Here is a 10,753-nt window from a genome sequence, read left to right as displayed (position 1 = left end):
GCTCAAGCAAAGGGTTACTTGGTCTGCTGAAGGCCTACGGTCAAGGAACATGTAAGAAAGCAATCAATGAACAACTAAGGTATCACAACGAAAAACTGATGATTGATGTTTCTCATCTCTCTCCGTTCCTGTCTCTCTGTCCCTATCTATCCCTCTCTCTGACTGTCTCTGTAAAAAAATAAAAAAATAAAAAAATTAATAAAAGTATTCAGTAATACACATAAGAAACAATTTATTTGGAAGAGGACCAAAAAGAATACAGATACTTCTAATCTCAATTATTTAATGACTATACATAGAGCTTGAAAAAAATAAAGTGAAAGTGAGGTTTTATATACTGACTCTAAGTCTTTAGAAAAAAACTTAAAATTTGTATAAGATAATATAAATGTTTGCATTATATATAGAAACAGATATTTTGGGAGAAAAACAGGTAGATTGGTGCTATATGTCTAAAATTTATCTTATTCCAGGTAAGAGATACATAATCTGACACATTATAGGTAATAAATACATATTTACTGAGTAGAGAAATAAGAAAAAATCAATAAAACAAGTGAGATTTTAAAATATTGAAAAACGAGCTAGTGAAAGACGTTAAACAAAAAAAATTCAAAAAAGTTAATTTAAAAATTAAAATATAAGTGAGAAAATATTTGACAAAATATATCAAAATACTGAAAATCAATATCATTGGGTAGTGGAGCATAAACAGGAACATTAAGAGATATGTTAACATATACTAAATCATCCAAAAGAAAACAAAAGTTTAAAATATAAGATAATTGAAATGAAGAATTTAAAGAAAGAAAAGGAAAAAAATAGCTCCAGACAAGCCATATGTATCCATAGGGAATTTCTAGGGACAGTCAAACTTCCTGGATTAATACTTTGCAGCTGAGGCAGCTGGTGTTTATTCTTCCAGGGTGGGAAACAAAGGGAGAAAGATACATATGTGATCCTTATGCTTTTCACCTTTATATTTGTGCAGAGAGTCTCACATCTGATCCATCATATCTCTGGTGACTTTATCATTTTGTAGGAACCACTGCAGAGGAGCCAGGGGTATTGTTAATTCCTGTGCTTGTACTGCTGAATAGTAGTAAGACAGTAAGGCCACTACCATCACAATGACTATAATAGCATATCCTCAGAAAACTCCTCAGGTCTCTTAGATCCCTAAGAAAATCAATACACAGTGTGTAGAAATTCATGATCAGAAACATTGAAGCATACTGGAGGTTACTGACTACAAAGAAAACAATAGGATTGATACAGGCTATATGACCAAATGAGGAACCTTGATGCTATACTACACTAAGATTGCCAGGGAGTAAAAGGTCTAATAATAAGGAAGGCCTCCAACTCAAGTTGTTAAACCAAAAGCGTCGGCCTGGCGTGCAGGAGTCCCGGGTTCGATTCCCAGCCAGGGCACACAGCAGAAGCGCCCATCTGCTTCTCCACCCCTCCCCTTCTCCTTCCTCTCTGTCTCTCTCTTCCCCTCCCGCAGCCAAGGCTCCATTGGAGCAAAAGTTTGCCCGGGTGCTGAGGATGGCTCTGTGGCCTCTGCCTCAGGCGCTAGAATGGCTCCGATTGTGGCAGAGCGACACCCTGGATGGGCAGAGCATCGCCCCCTGATGGGCGTGCCGGGTGGATCCCAGTCGGGCACATGCGGGAGTCTGTCTGACTGCCTCCCCATTTCCAACTTCAGAAAAATGCAAAAAAAAAAAAATTTAATTAATTAAAAAAAAACAAGCGTATCACACAGGTTCTTATGTTTTCACTTCACTCATGAAGAAGACACAGAAATAATAAGAAAACGTCATGCTGCTGCACAGATGAGAGTTTGTTGTAAAGCTGAATGAGAATGAGTGAGCATGGTAGAAATGGGGCATGTGAACAGAGACAGTTGATTTCAAATTTTGAAGAAAGAATAATCATGACTTTATATCTTGAGATTCTAAAATGAAAGAACTCAAATAGAGTTTAGAATCTTTATAATGCAAGACTAAATTATCTGCAAAAGGAAGAAATCAAGGAAGTACCTAAGAAAAATGGAACCTTAAAAAAATATGTTCAGAAAGAAAGAAAAGAGACAAAACAAAGAATAATTTTTCAAATGCTCATTGTTTTAATAAATGAGTTATGAAAGTCATAGCAAAATGACATGATTTTCCCCAAACCTGCAATTAAAAATAAAATTAAGAGAAAAGCAGAATAATGAATGAAATAAGTCATTTTCAGGAAGAACTCACTTTAATTAATAATCTGTAAATATAAAGGCTGACTAGAGTGGCCTTCAGAAAGGTGTGTCTGAAATGTGATTATAAATAACAAAAGCTTAAACCTACCCAACTAGATGCACTCTAGAGAGCTGAATATGTTAATAGAAGGTGATGACTGCTCCATACAGAGCTAAAACTTTATGGCGCTAGAAACCAGGTGCTTCTCACCCTGGCGATAGCTAAATTGGTGAGTGTCATCTAGAAAGCACAGAGATTACCGTTTGATACCTAGTCAGGGCACATATAGGAACAGAACAATGTACTTGTCTCTCTCTTTCTCTAAAAATTAATTTAAAAAGTTAAAAAACAAGGATTTAAAACATGTTCATCACTCCTAAAAAAAAAAAAATGAAAACAAACACAAAAAAAGAAACCAAGTGCTTTTCAATACATCCGTATGACTCTCCTGCTCAATGCCTTCCTCTGATTCAAGCATTTTACCTCTTTCATTATTGTTTCTTTACAAGTTTCTTACTATTGTTGTCCATAAACATTTTTGTTGTTGTTGTTGTTTTTTGTTTGTTTGTTTTTTTTTTTGTGACAGAGACAGACAGAGTCAGAGAGAGGGACAGATAGGGACAGACAGGGAGGCAGAGAGAGATGAGAAACATTATTTCTTCGTTGCGGCTCCCTAGCTGTTCATTGATTGCTTTCTCATATGTGCCTTGACCCAGGAGTTACAGCAGACCCAGTGACCCCTTGCTCAAGCCAGTGTCCTTGGGCTTAAGTTGATAAGCCTGGCTCAAACCGCACTCAAGCTGGCAACCTCAGGGTCTCGAACCTTGGTCCTCCACATCCCAGTCCGAAGCTCTATCCACTGCGACACTGCTTGGTCAGGCCTTAAACATTTTTTTTTTGAAATGTATTTTATTGATCTAGTACAGTGTTTTTCAACCACCAGTCATAGACCCATCCACCAGAAATTTTGTGCCATAGGCAAGAGTTAATTACCCTGGTTTTGTATAAAGGCTATAGACCAAATGATCTTAGTTGAATTCGGTTATGCTCAGGGTGACTTCTGTCTTAGGGATCCCTGAAATAATTCTCTTATTTTCACCAGTCTCCAAATGTAAAAAAGTTGAAAACCACTGGGCACATGTAGAAGTATCATTGCACTCAACAGACCAAGATGAAAGCCTTTATTTTTCTAATTATCAACTGTGTAGTCTGAGAGTGAGTTACTTAACCTAAGTTAAGTAAGGTTGTTATGAGCAAATGAAAGGGTATGTGTGAAAATATTTTGAAAACTATAAAACACTATCTTGAGATCAAGCATTTTTACTTCAATTTTTGTAATATTCTGAGTTAGATATCTATGATTTTAAAGGATTGTTTTTAACTTTCATAGCTGAAGTAGATAAGAAACATGTTTCTATAATGTGACCAAGCCTTATGCATAATATTAAATATTGGAATTTTGCAGACCTGAGTCAAGCTGGGTATGGTCTATGGCTGCTGTGACAACGTGTTTCTGTGCCCATTTCTGAAAGGAACCTACCTGCAATGTGGGTTGGCCTTCTCCAAAAATTCCTCTCCACTGAACGCTGGCAGAAGCTGAAGAAATGACTCTATGTCACTAAAGGCACACCAAGCATAAGCTACCTAATTAATAATTTTCAGGGTTGTTTTCCTTTTCCTCTTCGCAGATGTTGAATGGAGTGGTTCTGATTAAGCCATACCACATTGTGAGAAATGTCGCTTCACAAGGGTGCTACATTCTGTATTTTCTCCCACTTTGATCCCTGCTCATTGTCCCCTTTGATCTCTGAACAGGATGTACAAGGTTCACTAATCAATGCTTTCCCTCATTTTGGTTTCTTTGTCTATTAACTGTTTATATTTAAATCATTGACTAGAATAGGTGAATATGTATGACCCGTGTCTTTTTCATTTGGTGTTTATGTCTTCAAAAGACAAAAGGAATAAAGAGCCTTCTAATTTTCAACCAAACTTTCATTAAAAGCACAGTGAAGCAGAACTGCAGATAGGATGCTTATTCCTTTCTCTTTGAAAATTTGGATCACTGTCTAGGGAGTATGAGAAGAAGTAGAATGGAAAATTAGTTCTATTGTTAACCCATCCCCAACCTGTGCCAACTAGAACCCAAATCCCTTTCATCTCAGATGCTGATCGAGAGAAGCAGGCTTAGTGATGAAGCTATGCCATTAAGTGTCCACTTTTCTAATCACTGAAAGGTTCCCTCTCAGAGATTCACAATGTGCTTAGACAGGTAAGAAGGCCATCACTGAGAAAAGAACCCAAAAGACAAGAAAAAGAGAAAAGCCTAAATACTCAGTGTCAAATGATGAGCACAGAACCCAGTAAGTGCCATAGAGCTTAGGAAATGGAGAGAGAGCCCTGAGAGCTGGGGGGGGGGGGGGGGGGGGGTCGGGGGAGACTTCTCAGGGGAAACAGGCTTTGTTGGGTCGTCTTTATTCCAGAAACTGTGCAGAGTTCCAGAGATGGGAAAGCAGAAGGTGCAGGGCCAGGCTGGTCAGAGGAACTAAGGGGTTGTTTCAAAGACTGCCAAGCAGACACTTCCAAACAACAAATAATCTTTAGCTATTATTTTTAACTAGATATGAAAAAATAAGCGAGTTACTGTAACCACTGGGAGCTGCAACTTTCTTTAAGAATGGATCGATTACCGATTACTCTCAAATTTGTATATATTAAGTAAAAGAACACATGCTCTTACTGTCTTTTCTTCCTCTATTTTTTTTCTTCTTGATTTTATGAACTTGATGATTTCAATGGTAATGTTCCAGACAATTGTCAAGGACTATTTCCAATACATGCAGATATTTTTATACTATTCCTACTCTTCATTAACATATGAAAAACCAATCCTTGTCTGAAGGTGATAAATCTGTTGCTATCCCCCACCCTCAAATTTTTATTAGAAAAAAAAAAATAAGGGCAGATGTCAGCAGTCTTGAATTACTCTATGAAATATCCTGTTTTCCATATGCCCTCTATCAATAAAAGCTCATCAAATCAGGCATAGCAGGTGGCTGATGATTGGACACTTTCACCTTTGATTCTGCACACCTACATTCAAAGTAGTCCTTGAGGGCCCTGGCCGGTTGGTTCAATGGTAGAGCGTCGGCCTGGCATGCAGAAGTCCCGGGTTTGATTCCCGGCCAAGGCACACAGGAGAAGCGCCCATCTGCTTCTCCACCCCTCCCCCTCTCCTTCCTCTCTGTCTCTCTCTTCCCCTCCCCCAGCTGAGGCTCCATTGGAGCAGGGATGGCCCGGGTGCTGGGGATGGCTCTGTGGCCTCTGCCTCAGGCGCTGGAGTGGCTCTGGTCGCAACAGAGCGACGCCCCAGAGGGTCAGAGCATCGTCCTCTGGTGGGCGCTTAGCCCCTGGTGGGCGTGCCAGGTGGATCCGGTCGGGCGCATGCGGGAGTCTGTCTGACTGTCTCTCCCCGATTCCAGCTTCAGAAAAATACAAAAAATATATACAAAAAAAAAAAGTAGTCCTTGAACCTTAACCAAAAGAAAAAAAAGTCAAACTTTATTGTTCTATATGAATAATTGTAATAAAACTACTTAAATTTTTAACTTTCACAAAATCACAAAAGCATTGTTTGTTGGATATTTTGAATATGAGATATAAGTGACACTTGGACCTTATAATGTTCAATTACATGAATTTTCAGATGAGGAAACTAAGTCTCAGAATGGTTACATGATTTGCCCAGAACCTGTTACTAATTAATTCCTAGGTTCTCTATACTGTGCTCTTTCTTCTGAATCAAGTTGTCCTTCTTTATTAAACAAGAGAGTTATATTGCTACGGGTTTATCCAGCATTTAAATGCTATAATCTCCTTCTTTGTGACTCTTGGATAAATCAAAGCCTAAAAAGCAGATGACAGAATTCTAATTTCAGTTTGTGAAGGACCACACTGGACTGATCCACTGTGGTTCAAATGTTAAGTGCTAAACGGCAGAGCCAGTTAATGCCCTGGTTGTTTGCCTTTGGAAGTAAAAATATATCTGTCGGTCTCGGCCAAGTTCCTGTGGATATTTGTCCACATCCCTAAAATACCACACACATTTGGCAAGAATGACAGATTATGTCAAGCAAGGCCTAGATCTTGAATAGCAAGAGTATTTCGAGTAAAGAACAACATGCAATGGCAAAGCTCTCATTCTTAGGTATGCCATTTACCTTCCTAAATTTCTATAATATTCTCTTCCTCTTTACTTTTTCTGGCTCTCCCTACCCTCATTCCAAACTCTACAAAATTTACTTCCCTCTTATGTTTTATTTGAGATAACAATTCATTGCTTTTTCTTCTTTCTCCTTTTCTGTATCTTCTAAATTTTCTCTAAAATGACAATATATATCAATTGTGCTATTTTTCTTCTTTCCATTATTTCTTTCCCTTTCTCTTCCTCTCCACTAGTTCTCTGTATGAGTATATATGTGTGTGAGCATGTATGTGCATGTATATGTGTATGCCTGTAGATATCTGTTAGGGTTTATTGGATTTTCTCGGTAGTTACTTTGGTTTAGCAAATGCGCAATTCCAGAGCTGCAAATTGTCAAGAAGAAAAAAATATGTGCCTGGTACTATATCTCATTTTGTTGTACCTATTTTTCCTTCTTGCCTGAAAAGCCATAACTTTGTCAGGCCTCCTTGGCTGGCCTTGCTTCAACTCCCCCAATTCATTATTCATTTGATAGTTTGTTATTTAATTCACACTGTGTGTCAGTCTCATGCTAAATGGGTCTTCTTCAGAAATGTTTCTATTCTCCAAGTTCATGATTTTTCAGGTGTCTTCTTCAAAACACTTACTTAAAAATAAGTGCTTTCTGGGCCCTGGCCGGTTGGCTCAGTGGTAGAGCGTCGGCCTGGCATGCAGAGGTCCCGGGTTCGATTTCCGGCCAGGGCACACAGGAGAAGCGCCCATCTGCTTCTCCACCCCTCCCCCTCTCCTTCCTCTCTGTCTCTCTCTTCCCCTCCCCAGGCCAAGGCTCCATTGGAACAAGGATGGCCCGGGCTGGGGATGGCTCCTTGGCCTCTGCCCCAGGCATTAGAGTGGCTCTGGTCGCAGCCGGGCAACGCCCCTGAGGGGCAGAGCATCGCCCCCTGGTGGGCAGAGCGTCGCCCCCTGGTGGGTGTGCCGGGTGGATCCCGGTCGGGCGCATGCGGGAGTCTGTCTGACTGTCTCTCCCCGTTTCTAGCTTCGGAAAAATACAAAAAAAATAATAATAATAATAAGTGCTTTCTGGAGGAGGGGAGACTTGAGTCGTCAAATAAGTTTAAATCAACTGAACCCAGTCTGATTCCTGGTTCCAAACAAAGTAAAAAAACAAAACCTATTAAAAAGTTTTTCTACAACTGGGAAAACTGAGTGAATTGAGTCAAGTGGGTATTAGAACATATTAGAAATTATTGTTATGTTTTTCAGGTGTGATCATTATAATATGGTTATAAAGAAAAATAACCCTATTCTTGGAAAATATAGGCCATGTTTAAAGGTGAAATATTTCAAGTATTATGATGCCTAAAACTTTATTTCAAATGGTTGTAATATAATAAACAAATTTACCTTTTATATCTACAAGTCGTATATTTACATAAACAAAATATGGTTCTGGAAAAATATATTTAAATACTATATACATACTTATATATACTATGAATAATAATATATTATCTATAAATACATATTATACATTAATATAAATACATGTTCATAATATATGTTTATTAATGTAAGTCAGTATGTATATTATACATATAGTATATAAATATATATTTGGCATAATACATACATTTATATATTAGATATGTCTATAATATATGCATATGCTTTATAGCTGCATATAATAGAATACAAGTATTCTATATATGTGTATCTTATATAAAATTAATGCATAAACATAATATCAAAATGTGTAGTTTTTTTAACTGGATTATATATCATTTATAAAAATACATCAGTAAATATATAATATAAACCCACACAAAACATGGCTGTGAAGATTAAGTAAACATTTTTATTTTCTGAAATACATCTACTAATTTTTGCTAAAACATTTGAAAGTAGGTTACATGCTGGATTCTGACTAGCTCTGGGCACATAGCATTTATAGGTACTGGGAAACAGTTTGTGTAGTATGAGGAAGGGAGTGGGGCTAACTATTAAAGAGAGAATCTCTTCATGGATAACTGAATTAATTTTCAAGGAATGAAAATGCTCTTACCCATTAGACTTTTTGATTCAGAAGAGAAAGACCTATTTGTGAGGGGGGGAGGGGCATGTTGTTAGTAGACCCAATTTGGGGACTTCTAGACTTCCACAGGAAGTAACTCTCTCCTTACCGCACCCCTTAAACTACTGCTTACAGGGAACGCACTACTAATTGCAGAGTGGTAAAGGTTGGGATGCATGATGAAAAGGTTTGTTTTTAGAAAGAAAGTTCCTTATGTCACTTACGTTTTTGTGAAAGATATTTCTGATGCGGGCAAATGAGCCAGACAAAGGCTCCAAACATCTAGAATGTAAAGCAGAATTCAAATGTTAAATGGTCATCCGAAACAAAATTCCAACAAAAGCAACCTTACAACATGTCTATGATAGTAAGGTGCTGCAATTTTATTTTACCTTTTTTTTTTTTTTCTTTTTAGTAGAAGGAAGAGGTTGGGAACATACAGCTTTAGGGAAAGCAAGGTCTCCGAGGTAGTTTCTTTTTGAAGACTTAGGCAAATGATATGACTTTAGTTAACTACCTTTGTTTTACTGTTTATGAAATGGAGATAATATCAATTTAACTGAGTCAGTCGTGAATTATAAATTACTTATAAAAGTAATTATAAACTACTTTGTAAATACAAAGTGCTATATAAATGTTTAATAATAGTCCTTTGAATCACATGGGACCCTCTAATAGAAACTTATTAAAGAGTTCCTGTTTAGCTTGGATTAATTCTTTTTTAAAAAAAAAAATTCCCCTCACATGAAGCAAGGCTCTAAGACTCAGAAAACAGCTACACAGTTATAGAATATTTTCATGAATCAGAAAACATGAAATCCATGGATTGTGCTCCATCCTTCCTTGAAATATGTTTTTTTTTTTCCTAAAACAGAACTGAAATTAACTTCAAAATGGGTCCCGCAGTCTTAGGAGGAAAAAGACGATTAGAAGACTTAGCACAGGATCTCCCTGATATTTCTTAGAACCCAAGAAAGGGTGAATTAATGGGATGGAGCTAAAGCACCCTGCTCATTGGCACAGAGAAAGATGACTCAACATTCATATAAGCATGCCTATAAATTCTCTGCTCATGGAGTAGGTGTCAAGAATTTTAGCATTTCCCTTTGTAAGTTATTTGATTTAATCCTCACATCCACCATTTGAGGGAAACATTACGTTTCCCAAATCCTAGAAAAGAAAATTGAGGCTCTGAGTAGCCAAGTAATTTACTCAACTTCACGTGGACAGTACACAGTTGATCTAGGATGAAAACAGGTTTTTTTCTCTGTACAAAATTTCTTTTTTTTTTTTTTTTTTTTTTTCTGAAGCTGGAAACGGGGAGAGACAGTCAGACAGACTACCGCATGCGCCCGACCCGGATTCACACAGCACGCCCACCAGGGGCGACGCTCTGCCCACCAGGGGACGATGCTCTGCCCTGCCGCGACCAGAGCCACTCCAGCGCCTGGGGCAGAGGCCAAGGAGCCATCCCCTGCGCCCGGGGCCATCTTTGCTCCAATGGAGCCTTGGCTGCGGGAGGGGAAGAGAGAGACAGAGAGGAAGGAGGGGGTGGGGGGTGGAGAAGCAAATGGGCGCTTCTCCTATGTGCCCTGGCCGGGAATCGAACCCGGGTCCCCCGCACGCCAGGCCGACGCTCTACCGCTGAGCCAACCGGCCAGGGCCTCTGTACAAAATTTCTTAAGATGAGAACATAATTTAAAAACTAAACCACATAAATCAAACACTAACCCATGGAATGTGCAAGCTTAAGACTCTTCCTTTGGGCATTGTTGATAATGAAATATTTACAATCTTACCTTTCCAAATAAATCTCGGGGGAGGCATAATAAATATCTCTTATGGAATATATGTGAATACACTGGACAAAGAGATAATTCACATCTCAAACAAGACAGTACAAGACAGTGTGAGATTTCATTATGCTACTAAGAATGGTGCACAATTTATTTTTGGAATTTTCGATTTAATATTATCACACTGTGGTTGACCTCAGGTAACGGAAACCTCAGAGAGTAAAACCACAGGTAAGGAGAAGACTACTGTAATGCATATAAGTGGAAGAAAAGACATAATTTTTTATATCCAATTTTCTCTTTTCTATTCAGAAGATAACTCATCAAAGTGAAAAAAAGTTAGGAGAGTATAGAAATCTAAAATGCAAAGAAAGTATAAAGCCCAATAAAATGTGTTTAATTTTATAAACCCAGATGAGTCACACCCAAGATATTGAAA

The 10,753-nt window shown here is 38.2% G+C and overlaps 1 long non-coding RNA gene across 1 annotated transcript in view; it reads left to right on the top strand.

Annotated features, from left to right (window-relative positions):
- The first annotated feature begins 6,390 nt into the window (after positions 1–6,390).
- The window catches only part of LOC136312569 (uncharacterized), a 57,132-nt gene continuing 52,769 nt past the window's right edge, over positions 6,391–10,753 (top strand). Inside the window, exon 1 of the long non-coding RNA XR_010727014.1 lies at positions 6,391–6,450. This is a non-coding gene — a long non-coding RNA (uncharacterized lncRNA). The remainder of the gene's footprint in view (positions 6,451–10,753) is intronic.

The sequence above is a fragment of the Saccopteryx bilineata genome, chromosome 9, assembly GCF_036850765.1.
Source record: "Saccopteryx bilineata isolate mSacBil1 chromosome 9, mSacBil1_pri_phased_curated, whole genome shotgun sequence".
NCBI classification, from domain to species: Eukaryota; Metazoa; Chordata; class Mammalia; order Chiroptera; family Emballonuridae; genus Saccopteryx; species Saccopteryx bilineata.
Note: the sequence above shows the minus strand (reverse complement) of the source record. Positions and strands in the feature narration are given on the sequence as shown.